The sequence below is a fragment of the Artibeus jamaicensis genome, unplaced genomic scaffold (genome assembly GCF_021234435.1).
Source record: "Artibeus jamaicensis isolate MK-2021 breed Jamaican fruit bat unplaced genomic scaffold, CSHL_Jam_final contig_1127, whole genome shotgun sequence".
Taxonomy (NCBI): Eukaryota; Metazoa; Chordata; class Mammalia; order Chiroptera; family Phyllostomidae; genus Artibeus; species Artibeus jamaicensis.
This window is the reverse complement of record NW_026521219.1, coordinates 2,242,428-2,257,493: the sequence shown is the minus strand read 5'-3', so window position 1 is coordinate 2,257,493 and position 15,066 is coordinate 2,242,428. Positions and strand designations below refer to the sequence as shown.

General features: G+C 42.7%; 1 long non-coding RNA gene across 1 annotated transcript; it reads left to right on the top strand.

Moving 5' to 3' along the window:
* Positions 1-648: 648 nt before the first annotated feature.
* On the top strand, positions 649-11,418 carry LOC128627189 (uncharacterized). Its single transcript, XR_008391346.1, has 3 exons — positions 649-754; positions 2,750-2,858; positions 11,262-11,418. It is a non-coding gene; the product is annotated as an uncharacterized LOC128627189 (long non-coding RNA).
* Positions 11,419-15,066: the final 3,648 nt, after the last annotated feature.

Here is a 15,066-nt window from a genome sequence, read left to right as displayed (position 1 = left end):
GCTCCGTGACTATCAGGTTTCCGAGTCTGATTCGGAAGACATGACTTGTTAACCGGTCATCATGTTCAGGCAATGGCTCTCCAAGCGTGGTCCAGAGACCAGTAGAATGTGCATCACTTTGAAATTTGCAAAATGCAAATTATCGAGCCCCACTCAGACCAACAGAATCAAACTCTGGGACCCAGCACTCTGTGTTTTCACCTGACCTGCTGGTGTTGAGTAGGCGTCCTGAGGTTATCAAAACTGCTGCTCTAAAGTGCAGGGGGGCAGCCTGCAGAAACTGCAGAACAAAGGCCCTGAGCCAGCTCATGGGCACCCTGGTGTGTGTGGAATTTGGAACCTGGCATCCCCAGTTGGCCTGGGTTCACAGCCACTGCAAGAACCCACGTTGACCACAGTGCACAGTCCTTGGCAGTCTAAGGGCTGCCGGTCCCACCCACTGTCCCACCCTCTGCTCAGCTTCCCCTCACTCAGTCACAATGCACTCATTCATCTTCCAATTTACCCTCATGCCACTGACCTGTAAGCAATTTCCACATAAAATGTGTAACAGACCAAATAAAGGCAAACTAAAGCCTTGCATGTGCACTTTGTACCCTGCTCTCTTACACAACTTCAAATTGCCACAAAGCAAGCTGAGCACAAAGACTCCATCCTGCAAGCCCAGAGCAGGCTGGGGACCCCACGTGAAGCTCCCTCTGCTGGTAACCCTGGGGGGTCTGCCTGGACCATGTGTTGCCCTGGTTCCCTCAAGGTAACAGGAAACCGAATTACGCAAAGCAATCATAGCTGATATGTTAAAATATCCTGTAGAAATGTTGCTGTGGGCTACATCCATACAGCACTTCAAATATTTGTATGATTTACTTATTTTTATTGACTTTAGAGAGAGAGAGAGAAAGAGAGAGGGAGAGAAACATCAATTTGTTTTTCCACCTACTTATACATTCATTGATGGGTTCTTCTATGTGCCCTGACGGGGATCAAACCCGAAAACTTGGCAGGCGTATCAGGACAACGCTCTAACCAACTGAGCTATTCAGCCAGGGCAATTTTTTTTTATGTTTTATTTGACTACTGTATCCTGAGGTTGATGCTGTGAAAGAGGTTTATAAAAATCAGAAATTAGCCCTGACTGGGTAGCTCAGTTGGTTAGAGCATGGTCCCGATACACCAAGGTTGCAGGTTCAACCTCTGGTCAGGGCACGTGCAAGTGTCACCCAATGCATACATAAATAAATGTAACAACAAATCAATAATTTGCTGTTTCTCTCTCTTCAAATTCAATCAATAAATAAAATGTTAAAAATAAAAATCAGAAATTATTATTATTTTTAAAGTTTTTAAAATGTCTTGGTGAGGGTCACGATTTCTGCAGGCTCGGCTGTGAGGTGCTGCGTTGGGTCAGGTTGTCATTGCTGAGGCCCTGCAGGGCAATCCCCATGTGGGACTCAGCAAATGTACGACATAATGTATGTCTGTTTCTGTTTAAGCCCAACTTCCACAAGTGTTAGGAACCGCCCTGCCTGGTTTCAGAAGCTGTAACCCCCATGGCTAAGGCTCAGTAAAGAGACCTTGGGACCATAAGCCACTAAGGAGACAAAGCTTAACTCCCTGGCAAGGGCACCACCTCTGCACCCTTTACTTCACCCTGCTTGGCCCCGGGTAGATGACTGGTTAGCCAATGACGTGTAAGATTCCTCAAAGGAGGGATGACTTAAGATAGGTATGGTCACGAAGAGATTCTCAGTGAAGGACTTGGGGGGTGGGTATAGCAAAAAGGGGATGATGGACCCTTGCTCCTCGGCTTCGATGTAGCCTGAGTTCTCATTCTGTCTGCGAGAAGTCTCCTAATCTCTTGGCTGCCTTACTTCCCCTGCCTAATTTAAGCCTAAACAATGATAGAGGGTGGAACAGCCCTGGGCAGGAAAGGGTTGGTTCCTTGGGGCAATCGGGCCTAAGAAAGAATGCATAAAATCCTGTGAAACCTGCTTTGCTAAGAATGTCAGTTTTCTGATAAGGGCCCAAGCAAGAACTGAGTTTGTTCCCCAAAATTTTACAGCCCTTTAGCTAACTAACCCTGACTCAGAATAAACCCTCATACTTCTTTGTTTGTTATTTATTGTTTAATTCTTACTGCCTGACAATGATTGATGAGCTTTACCTGTATTCCTATGCAAACTGAACCCAATAGAAGCCCACTGAGGAACAGGTTCCTGGTTCTTCTCCTTTGAGAGATCGGTCGCCTTTCCTCTCCAAGCAGATCATGTCTTGGTAGACTTATTCTCACCCATGGTGGACAGGGTTGCTCTGCAGCCTGGAGCCCTCCCCCCCACACACACACACAAACACCATTTAATCATGAACAATCCAGCTCCCCGATTAGTTAAATTAAACTGATTCAATAGCCCGAGAAAAAAAGTACAAGACCCTGGCGTTCTAAGGCCACCATGGTCTACCCCCACTTTCATGGATTCATTCTCTCCACAGCCTTTGAGCTCTACTCTCCTCCAGACACTTGGGGACCTAAGGGAGTTCATCCAAGGATGATAAGTACAAGCACGGTCTTGCCCTCATGGAGCTTACCTTTTAGCTTAACTCCCCTTTCAACCTTATTTCCCACAAATACCTGTAAAACTTTTCCCTCAAGCCAGACCCCATGTGGACGTATGGCTTATACTTCCTTGCCTTCCTGGGGGAGCTGGTGCCCATCCCTCCACTTGAGGTCTCCCTGTCCTCTTTACAACAGTGCAGTGAAGTCCTGGGCATCCTTCAAAACCTCACTCAAAGGAACATCACTTTTCCACAAAATGTTAGAATGCCTGGCATGAGCTTCAAAATACTTCCACAGGAGAGGGGTAAGTAGGTGGGGACAAGATGAAACAAGAAACTGGCTGTGCATTGTTAACAGCTGCATCTGATGGGTGAGTACAGGGGGTGCTGGGGGTTGGGGAAGAATTAGATTATTCTCCCATTCCTTCTACTTTTGCATGTTTGAACTTTTCCATAATAAAAAAATTAAAAACATATGTGTATAAATAAATACATATTTTAAAATAAAAATTTAAATAAATTTTATATACTAATAACACTAACAAAAATAATAAGCATTTTTTACCAAAACAGAAAATGAAGCAAATGAATCTTAGTGGAAATGCTAGGAAAGATAATGTATGTCTATTTAATCTCTATGGTAATCCAAAATGTTTTGTTGTTTATTTTACATGTCTATCTTTCCCACAGACTGTCAACTTCTTTTTTGTTCTGTTTTGTTTTACTTTATTTTAGACTGTCAACTTCTTGAATTCAGACCCTTTTGTTCTATCTTATTTATTTATGTATCTTGGGGCCTAGCACATTCTCCACTGGTTGAGCAAATGCAAAATTGTCCTTAAATATGTAGTCACCTTCTAGTAGTAAGTTAGGACTATAGCCCTAGAGAATAGAAACATTTTCTATTTTTAGATGCTTAATGGCATGTAATAAGAGTAACATTGTAAACTCCAGCATGGTTTCAAATTAGAGAGCACTAAACTCTTCCTTGAATCTGACTAATGAATGAAAAGGAAATGAGAAAGTGGTGGAATGGCACACTTTTCCTGGCAGAGTATCTGTGGAAGGAGGACTGCAAGCCACACCATCTTATTCAGTAGGCTAGCATTTGCAAAAATGCTTTAGCAAAATATTTGAACTACTATCTCTCGAGCTTCTCTACAGCAGAGCTTCAGACCAATTTCTGCTAGAGTAAGTGCTTCTGCTTGTCAGGAAGCCCCTTTCCTGTCTGCAAATCACAGGTGCAGGCTAGAAGTGGAGTTGGATACTGGCTAGTTTGCTTATCCTACTGTTGATCAGCCTTTTTCAAAATGCCTTGGCAAAACACACTTTAATAGTAAGCAGTGCAGATTTGTATGTTCACTTGCCTATAGCCTGCTATCTGCAGATTTAGATGCAGGAATCCCAGAGGCCTGGGACAGGAATGCATGACTGCCTATGAGCTTAAGTGGCAGACATTCTTTAAATGTCTGTGGACACTGTCCCTCCTCCCCCACACACACACACTGTCTTCTAATCTTCAAGCCACCCAATGTCCTAGTTGTTGGACTTGCTCTCCTCCAACCCTTCAACTAAAACAGCCCAATAGCATAACAATACTTCTTATACTTGAATGTGAGTACAAAGAGATGTTGCTGAAATAAAGATCTGGATTCAGCACATATAGGGTGGGGCCTGAAACGTGCTTTTTTTTTTTTTAATTTATCCATCTTTGAGAGAGAGAGGAAGGGAGAGAGAGAGTGCAACACTGATTGGTTGTTCCACTTATCCATGCACTCATTGGTTGATTCTTGCATGTGCCCTGACCGAGGGACACAACCTTGGTGTATCGGGATGATGCTCCGACCACCTGAGCACCCAGCCAGGGCCAAGACTGTGACTTTCAAACAAATTCCCAGATGATGTCCCTTGCTGGTCTACAGACCACACTTTGAGCAGCAAAGCTGTGAGTCAGCAGACTTTCTGTAAAGGGATGGACAGTAAACTTGTAGGCTTTGTGGGCAATAGGCTCTCTGTCCAGCCACTTGATTCTATCATTGTAGCTTAAAATCAGGTGGACAACACGTAACCGAATGAGTGTGACCATGCTCCAATAAAACTTTACTTGTGGACTGTGACATGTGAATTTTATAGAATGTTCACATGTTAGGAAATTTCACTCTTTTGATTTTTTCCCCTACTCCTTAAAACTGAAAAACCCTTTCTACCTCAAGGGTAGTACAAGAACCAGCAATAGGCTGGGATTGGCTGGTGCACCATAGTTGTCCACCCTTCTCTTCAACACAAACTTTAGAGGTGGACACCCAGTTCTGGGTTCTCAGCCATTTACTATTTCTCAAGCCAGCAACCTCTCTCCTCAGAATCTCATTTTCTACCTTTAGGAAGGCACCCTCTCCTCTTGCACTACCATCGTCAAATAATCATCAGCACCAGTGAACTTGACTGGGGTTCTCAAGAAGATTTAGAATGACTGAAAGGGATGGATTGCAACACACTGGAAAGAGCAGCAGTCATGTGGGCCTCATGATTCGGTGAGACATACTGCATTTCCTTCTATGGCTGTTTGTCAGTTAGAAAAAAGGAGTGATGTTATGTATCTGAAATTCAGTGATGTATCTGACGGTGTGGAGAGGAAGGTGGTAGTCATGGTGAAAAATTATTACATTTGTTGTCAAGAGACCCAAAAGACTGAATCAATGTTCTTTGCAAGATGGGATGGATTCCTACAGGCAGGAGTGGGCTCCTTGTTAACAGAGACATTCCAAAATAAGCTGGGCAATCGACTGAACAGAATGTGGGAGGTGGATGAGCAGTATTGATTGAACTAAATTAAGTTTAAGATCGCAAATGAGATCAACCCATTCTGTTCTATGATACTTCTGTAGCCAGGCTGTTACCAGAGGGACCAAGCCCAGAGCAGGTCTGCCCAGGGCTGGGCTGTGGCATCTGGTTCTTGACTTCGTACAGAAAAGATTTCACACGTGTCCAGGTGACTTCAGAGCACATTTATTAAAAGTTACAGGTGCTGAAATAAGAACAAGCTTAGGATAGAAGAAGTAACAGGAGAGTGCTTAGGTAGGGCTACTTTGGCTCACTGAAAAGTCAGAGAAAAGGGGGCCTAGGAGACAGGCTCAGGGGCTTATCCCAGGATGAGCCGCCACTGCCCATTGCTCTCTTGGTTGTGAGTCTCCTGGGGTCCCTTAGAGTTTAGGAAATGCACTCCTGTGCGGGGAAGAAGTGGGGGAAGGGAAGGTGTGGGCATGGTCCTGGGAGGGAGAGTGCAGGCTGGCTCCTTATTTCGAGGGGTTTTATTTACTTTTTTTTTAATTTTTAAAAATTTAATGATTGATATTTACTTGTTTATTTTATATTTATTGACTTAGAGAGAGAGGAAGGGAGAGAGGGGGAGAGAAACGTCAATTTTGTTGTTCCACTTATTTATACATTCATTGGGTGATTCTTACATGTGCTCTGACCGAGGCCAAACCTGAAACCTTAAAGTATCAGGACAACACTCTAACCAACTGAGCTACCGGACCAGGGCTGAAGGTTGTTAAAGGCTGGGAGTTTAGTAGAGGTCTTAGAGGAGGATCTCAATATAATATTCATCAGCTTTACACTGGCACCACAGTGACATTTACTCCCTTAACTTCATCTGTCCTTGGGTATGGTTGGCAACTGGCAATAATTGGATTTCTGCTATCCATCTCCCTGAGTAGAATGATTAAAGCTATTTACACTCTGGTTGGGGAGGATAATGTAAACCACTTACTCCTAAGTGTTCTCGGTCAGGGCCGATAAGACTTTGCAATTTACTAGATCGCTGTACACCGCTTGGCCATTTAACTAGCTGTCTCAGCGTCCCTATTCCACTTGTCCTGGCTTACTAGCCTGTATCAATTCTTCATGGACAAATAAAATAGGAAAATACCTAATACTTTTTACATAATCATAGAGGGGAACGTCAGAGAATTGATACTTAATTCCCAAAACTACAAGGTCTAGGAGCAGAACTCTAAGTCCTTTCTTGCATTATACAACCCCTCAAAGAAAAATAAAAATCAGTGCAAGTGGAAATGAGATCCGTTTGTCTGGGGCAGAGTCAGTAGGCCGTGGTGGGGGAAACGGATCCATTCTTTGCCTGCCCTTTCTCTGTCTACCTCCTGGAAAGACCTGTGGGGTTGCTGCCCACGAACGTTCCCACGCAGGCCCGGATCGGTCCCCGGTGACTGCATGTGCTCGGGCATTGTTAGATAAGCTCAAAGAATTCCTCTAAAAATTTCTAGTAGCCAAGAAAAATACTGTGGACATTATTACGTTCCAAGTAGTAATGATAGTTTTCCAGTTACAAAGGGGCATTTGTGAAAAGTCTGGGGTCGGTGGTTAGAAAGTTAAAGGCTTCCACAGTTTAGGAAATTCTAGACTTTAGGGGTAAAACTTGAGCTATTAGCATGACATTTAGTTGTCGAATATTTCCATCTGAAATACCACAGGTATCAGGAGGACCGAGGGGATGAAGCAGTGGGATTAGGATGTTTCCTGAGGTTTTCATACATAACTATTTGAAGTTGACTTTCTGTTTATTGTAAAATATTTTAAACTTTGCTCAGAAAATAATAGAGCTATAATTATGACAGATAAAGTTGGACTTTGCCCACTTCAATGACAAAAGTAGGATTAGAAATTGGGCAGGAGGAAGGGGAATTGCTCAATTATTTTTATCCCAGAAACTGGATTTGGGAGGAGACTTTGAAGAAAAACAATGAGACTCTTTTGGATTTGGCTTTTTAAATTTTTTTGTAAGTAACATTTCTGGTTTCTATTATGGTTATAAGAAGTGGTGATTAGCAATTCTTGAAGAAGAAGAGAGGTAGAAAATTCTAGAAACTGGTCTATCTCTCATTGAACCTTTGACTGCCTGATTCTCTCCATTTTTATCCACTGACAAAGCAGTCTCACCCCAAATGGCCACTGGTTCATGTCAAAATAACAAATCAATGTTTCTCTCTCTCTCCCCTCTCATCAATAAATAAAAAACTTTTTTTAAAGGCCTGCTAACAAAACTAAGCCAACAGTGTTTGCTAATCACTTTGAAAAGAACTTGGAGAATAAACATACAAGGCTGGATGTTGGAAACTTGCCTTTTGGTTCTCTAATCAGATAGAAACACGAGAGCAGTCCTACCTCCAGCTGCTCGGTCTCCAGCCAACAGCCCGCTGCCCACCTCAGCCCAGGACTTGTAGCATTGCCCCTTTGCTGTTTTTGCGTAGTGAGTAGGAAGGGTTGGAGTGGGGATGGAAAAAGAACAAAACTGTGATAGCAGAGGTCATAACTAGTGTAGAAAGAAAAAGACAGAGAATAGATCAACCTCTGTCTTCCACAGAGGCGAGCTGCTCCAGGTGGACCCCCGGTGCTGCTCTGTACCCCACCCAGGGGTGGCGGCTCCCCTTTCCCCACAGCTTCCTTGAGCAGAGCAGTCACTGAGCTCACCTAGGTACCCTCAAGGCTGAGGTGTCCAGAAACCCGCTCTTCTGAGGGTGGAAGGGTGTAGCAGGCCTATTAATATCATACAAAAATGCTACTTTTCATGCACGCCTGTCTGCCCCAGTGACCTCCGGGACATCAGTGGTCATTTTAGAACACTCACTAGAATGTTCACTAGGCTACTTTTTTTTTTAAGTTCTCGCTTTAAAAAAAAAAAAAAAGTCAGCACACAGGCTTCTATTGACTAGAGAACCTGGTCTTGGGTAGGTTTTTTCTTATGTGTAGCACATAGTGAGGTTCCAAATCTATTTGCTTATTTGCTTTGGTTTGTATGTATACTGTGCAATTCAAGTTAAAATATTTCTATCAGCCTAAAACCCTGATAAAAAAAAAAAACTTCTTATACTCTTTGTCTCACTGAAATCTCAGCCATGGGCCTATGTTTAGTCTCTAATGTCAGAGTAACCCCAAATCAAAAGAAAATTGAGCTCGAGCGTGGTTAAAGTCTCCACTCAGTAGCTTTATGGAGGGTGAGTCCCAAACAGTACCGATAACAATAAATTTGAATGTACCTCCGTGGCCATTTATCATTGTAAAAAGTCCTAAAATTATTTTCCCGTTTTTCTGGGGAGTCGAGAGACTTCTGCTGTTAGTACTAGTTAAAAATATTTAAAGGAGATTTTCACGTTTCTCAGGAAAACCCAGACTTGAGATAGCTAAAATGATCCTCCTGTACCTAAAAATGAGCGCTGCGTGTGTATCCAAACTTCGTCTCCCCACTGGAGAGAGGAGCGCAGCGGACACAGTCGCCGCAGCCCAGCCGGCTCAGCGGTGCCTTCTCCAGGGGCTGATTTAGCTTCTTCCTCTATGCTCAGTGGACAATTATAGGCGGGTTTCAAGTACAGACTGAAAAATTAGTCTTCAGAGTAATGAGGGAAATGATCAAGGCCGCGTCGCCCAGGGGACCGAGTGCCTGGAGTGTCTGGGCCCGAGGCTTCCTTTCCCTCCGCCGGATGTGCGAGGCTGTGCGCTGTCTGGGGCTTTCTTCATTCATGCTTAGAGGACAAAGTACAGTGTTGCTGCACAGGATACGAGGACTGTAAGGTCCTTGCCCAACGCAAATTAATATGCACGTGGAATCCTGCTTTCCCTGTGGCCTTTTATTACCAAAAGGCCTGCCTAGTTTAAGAGTATGGGAAGAAATTATTATACAAACCACTTTCTAAACAACAAGTGATCTCTTCGGGCTCTGTGTTATTTGCTCCAGAGGAAATGGAGATTTAGAAAACTTGTGACCGGCTCAGAGATTCAGGGCCTGCCTTTCTCCTGCAGGGATGTTAAAAATAGCAGTGGAATTACAAGGAGGAATCTCAGCTCTCCAGGAGAAAGAGGCCATACAGAACCGCGGGGCGGTTTGTACTCACAGAGCAAGACCAGACAGTGGCCCTTTCATTCCAGTAATGTCATCAGTTGCTTCCCTAACACAGAATTCACAGTTGGTGGGACGAGATAGGATCGGAAGGAAAAAGAGAAAAACAGGGCAGAAGGGAAACTAAATCTAGAGGAACGGTTTTTAAAAAACTGTTTTTAAAAAGTATGCCTAACAGGGAAGGAGCACTGAGATATATAATATAACATCATATCCTACTCTCCCCCCTGTTAAGGTAGCCGATGGCTCGTGGTGTCCCCCCAACAGATGTCTGCTAACATACACACGGTTTCAAGTTTACTGACTGACTTGACATTGGCAAATCTGAAAATTCAAAGTGAAGGGGTGGTGCAGGGAGAAAAGCACCTATTCGCAACTCCATGAACTAAAGACAGCCACTATTAACATTTTAGTACATCACTTTCTGGCATTTTCATACCAGAGAGGAAAAAAAGAAACCAAAGAGGAAGGAAAATGAAAGGAAAGGGGCAGAGGGAAAACATTTACATCATCAACAGCACTATTAAGTGTTGAAAGCTTCCAGCTGGCTAGGTAATGCAACTCTCGGAGGAGCCACCTAAAACAACGGGAGGCCAAAAGAAAGGAATCGTGGCTATGTGCATTTAAAAGTGATCTGTAATTTTTAAGCCCTGTGACTGATATTATTTACGTTTCTAATCTGGAAACTGTTACTTCCCCTGACAATCTGGAGTTCAGGCTGCCCACGAAGCTCCATTAAAGTGAAGTGACTGATTCCGAGGGCTCTCGGTGGCAGCTACAGGAGAGCACGTGGAAGTGCGAATGAAGAACTGAAAGATGCCGAGCGTTCTTTCGTGCGTGACTGTACATAGAGTCACGTGGGGAGCTGGTTAAATGAGACTTCCAGACCCTTCCCCGGCGTCCAGTCCATCTGAGGCTGCGCAGGGCCCGGAAATGCCCACCGTTAGCCTGTATCCTGGGTAATACTAATGTGTATCCCTCACATGCCACACCTTGAGAAATGCCGCATAGCATTAAAATTAGCAATCACTTAAGTTTAAAGAAGAATTTGTTTTTAAGTGAAACACAGTTAAACGGAATTTTGACCGCAGGACTTTTCAGTCTTTACTAAATAAACTAATGTTCACTATTAATATCCTAGTGGGGACAGTATGTCAAATTTCTCAAACTTCTTTCACCAAGAAAGGCTTTTTTCTCCCCCAAGAAACATCTTTGCATTAATGTCCTGTGGAACATACTTGGCATTGCTGGTCTGTTCCAGAATTATTTCTTGGCTAATCCAGTAATAAGATGTAAGGAGAATTAAAAACTTTCTCTCTAGTTTGCTATGCCATTCTCTAACCTAGCAAATAAATTCAGCGTGATACTGACATATGGAATCCCAGTGTAGGTATCACAGGAAGAACACGCGAGGTCCAGTGCAACATAATGCCCCTTTTTATTATAAAATCTTTTATTACAAAGTCATAAGCATGTAATTCTGTAACATAACAAATCACACTCAAGCACACTCAAGCATGACATTTTAGGTGAAATGTTCAAATTAAAACTACAAACTATGACACCCATGTTATTATTGCCCTACCAACCACACTCAAGCAGGCCTCACTTTTGCCAGACCCTGTGTTTTAAACGAGTGGAGAAGAGGTTTTACGTTTCTTGCTAAACCTTGTTGCATGGTGACAAAAGGCTTGGGCATCTGTTGGACCTGGGATCAACACTTGCCTCCAGTTTACTACTAGCTGCCAATCTGGAAAAGGTTCATTGGTGTCTCAGAATCACTGTTTCCTCACAGGTGAATGGAGGGCCAGTAAAACCTCCCACACTGTCGGGCCCTTTTGCGAAGACTAAGTGAGACAGCATCTGTAAAGCAGCTGGGCTACAGCAAGCCAGTGTCCATCTCCCCTTATCGAAGGTATGTCTGTAAATCGTTTATTGGAAAAGTTGCATACCCCTGTAAAGACTTTATTTTTTTTTAGGTTCAGATAGAGAAAGAGAAGTCAATGGGAAGGGATACTTCAACTTTACATATATAAGACTTTAGAAGTTTCTGCCACAACTTCGTCCCTTTCCTTGTTATGACAATGCCTCAGTTTAAAATGTAAATAATGCAATTTTAATAGTCTATATTTTACAGATGGACTGCAAAAAGGTTTATTATACTAACAATGTCAATAGAATTGAAATTAAAATTTGTTTCTATGTGAGAACAAATACTGGGGCTGAGGTTTACACGTGGGGTGGTTAACTTCTCAGGGTTAACCCTGTGTTTTTATTTCTGCCAGTAAAGGCTGGTAGGATTTGATGAAGCTGCACAAAGCACTGTTGGGGAAGGGAGTTGCTTCCCACCTCCACGCTAAAGGAGGTGAGAAATTGTCCAGGTGTCGTTAAAAGACTTTTTTAAACTTTATTTTGGAAGGTTAGACTTACAGAAAATTTGCAAAGAGGGTACAGAGAGTTCTCATATACTCACACCCAATAGATTTATTTTAAAAAATAGCCTAAGCACTGCGTTTTATGTGAGCAGTAATCACAACATTCTAGTAACATAATCTTGATGACTTCATTATTTTGCTGGCCACCCTAGGCTGGGTTCTCTTTCTCCCTGTTCTCTCTGAACCAAAGTTGTCATTTCCTAACCTTACCGCGTCTCTTGACAAAGCTCCTTAGGGGATGATAATGCTCTCAGCACCCTTCATTCTAACTTCTAGGAGTTTTACCGAGTAACACCAGGTGGGCCAATTAAACACCTTGGTGGCAACTTGGCTTTGACCCATAGATAGCACTGTTGTTGCTGACCAGCAAGGGCCTCAATGAAAGGAGCTAACACTTAAAATCTCAGTAGGATACCTTCTGGCTTCTTCCCATTCTTCCAGAAAGAACCTTTAGAGGTGTTTTGTCATGTCTTCTGGGGACTGACTTAAATGATATCTGCAAACGTGACAGGCATCAAATCATACATGCCTGCCTTCCTCAATAGGTTCTAGCACTGTACTTTTTTTAAAAAACTAAAATTAAATTTAGATTAAATTTTTTAAAAGATTTTTTATTATCTTTAGAGGGGAAAGGAAGGAGAGAGGGAGAGAATCATCAATGTGTGGTTGCCTCTCCCTTGTCCCCCACTGGGGACCTGGCCTGCAACCCAGGCATGTGCCCTGACTGGGAATCGAAACGCGATCCTCTGCTTCTCAGGCCCACGCTCAATCCACTGAGCTACACCAGCCAGGGCTAGATTAAATGTTTTAAATTTTACTTTGAATCTATTTCCTTTACAGCACTGCGTGCCATACAAAACACAGCCTTGCCGGTCAGGTTGCCTGGCGCAAACGTCAGTATGGCCTTTTTGCCAGTGCACGTTATTCTCATTATACCGATTCTAACAATCACCATTATCGTAGGTCATTAAGTTAGAAGTAAATAAGTTATTTTTCCCATGTTAACTGTTCATGTCTTTAGTGAAAGGGGTTGGATTCAATAATCTGAGTGGGAGATAGGGAAAGAATTTACTCTGGGGCCAGGCAGTCACTTTGACTTCCCACTTTGAGCAATTTGATTTCTCACAGCCTCATTTTCCTCACCTGGGGAAGGCTTGCAGCATCTACCCCAGGTCATCGTTGCAAGTGACAGGACTCAGACCACACCACCCTGAAACACGGCACTTTGGTGTATTGAATATGTTAAATGGAAAACTTTGAGAGCTCCCCCATCTTGCTTAAAGCAGGTCATAAGATACTTTTGTGAGAAGTGCCCTCCTTGTACTTGCACTAAGACAACATCTTTACCTCCAAAGACAGAGAGATGCTGAGAAGAATTTGAATGAACAGTCTTTGTTGAGTTTCCCCCAGTTTACAACCCTTGGTTCATACATACCCTTTCGTCTTGCTGTGTATTTTCACAACTTGCCACTAGTATAAAAACACTCAGGTTCAATCATTTGGGGGGGGGGGGTCACATAAAATTGTGTTAAGTAAATCTGTATACTTTTCTCCTGTTAATCTGAGCTCTGTCAATCCCTCCAGCCCGAGAACCTAGGTGGGTGGTAGGAGAAAGAATTCTTTGCCGTGACAGAGTAACTCTGTTGGTTAGAGTGTCCACTCAATACACCCAAGTTTGTGGGTTTGATGCCCAGTCAGTACACACATGAGAACCAACCAATGAATGCATAAATAGGTGGAACGACTAATCAGTGTTTCTCTCTCTCACTTTGACTCCCTTCCTCTTCCTCTCTCCAAAATTCAATATAAAAATTTTTTATAAAGAATATTTCCCTCCTCTACATTAGGACAAAAATGGCGTCATGTATAGTACAGTGACTTGTAGCAAATGGGAGTTCTCAATGAATTAATTAATAAATGCATTATGGTTTCTCGTACGTTCATTTTGTCTCCTCCACCGAACTATAAGGTCCTCAAAGGCAGAGTGGTTTGTGTGTCCACAGAGCCCAGCTCTCTGCTGAACAGGGAATACATTTCAATCGAAGAATATCGCTTCGCTCCCATCCTCCAAGTTTCCAACCAATTTGAAGTTTAATGAAAGCTACTCATGAAGTAACACTGACTCACCAAACTCTCACAGTTGCAACATAAGTCACATGAATTGAGTCAAGTTTCATCTTAAAAGCAACAACAACAAACCCTAGCTATTTAATGAAGTTGTTACAAAAGCACTGTCCATGCACTAGAACAGTTCAACACTGATAAAGATAAAGTTAAAATATGATTAAGTAGAAAAACTGCGAATGAATTTGGGGGCAAAGAGGATAAGATCATGCCTCATTTGTGACCGGAAGTGTGAGGGGCTTCAAAAAGAGCTATTGAAAGATAATTATTGCCAGGCTGTTAATTAAAGTGCCATGTGTAGTTCTATCTTAAGAGATCTTTAAAGAATCTTTAAAGACTAATAGCTTGTTAGCCTGATGAAGATTCTGCTTTCTGGTCTGTCCTTTCACTATTCAAACAGGGGTAGGACTTGACATTCTAAAGAAAAGTCGAGATGTTTCACACACTGTACAATTCATTGGGCCTAAATAAGCTGTAAAGACCTCAGTGCAGGGAGGGGAAGTGGGGGACATCTGCGATAGTGTCAACAATAAAAACAAAAACCTCAGTGCAAACAAAAAATCCGTAAAGAGCAGAGGCAGCGAAATCACATTGGCCCACAGCCCAAATCCGGCTGTCTTTGTTGGTCCTGCAGCTAAGAAAGGTTTTAATGTTTTTGTCGTTGAAAAATCAAAAAAAAGAATAAATTTTTATGACATGAAAATTATATGAAATGCTAGTTTCAGTAGTCTTAAATAAACTCATATTGAGACACAGCCACACCCATCATTTACATATTGTCTACGGCTCCAGGGACCTACAATGGCAGAGTTGAATACGTATTTGCAGCAGATACCACATGGCCAGCAAAGCTGAAAGTATTCACTGTCTGGTCCTTTATGGAAAAAGTCTGCCAACTGCTAGTATAGGTTACCGTGGAAGTGTTAACTGAGCTCAATAAATGACTTTAAATAAAACCTATTAACATTTTCTATTGAATTTTATTGAATCAGAAAGGATTCTGCTGCCCTGGCTGGTGTGGCTCAGTGGATTGAGTGCAAG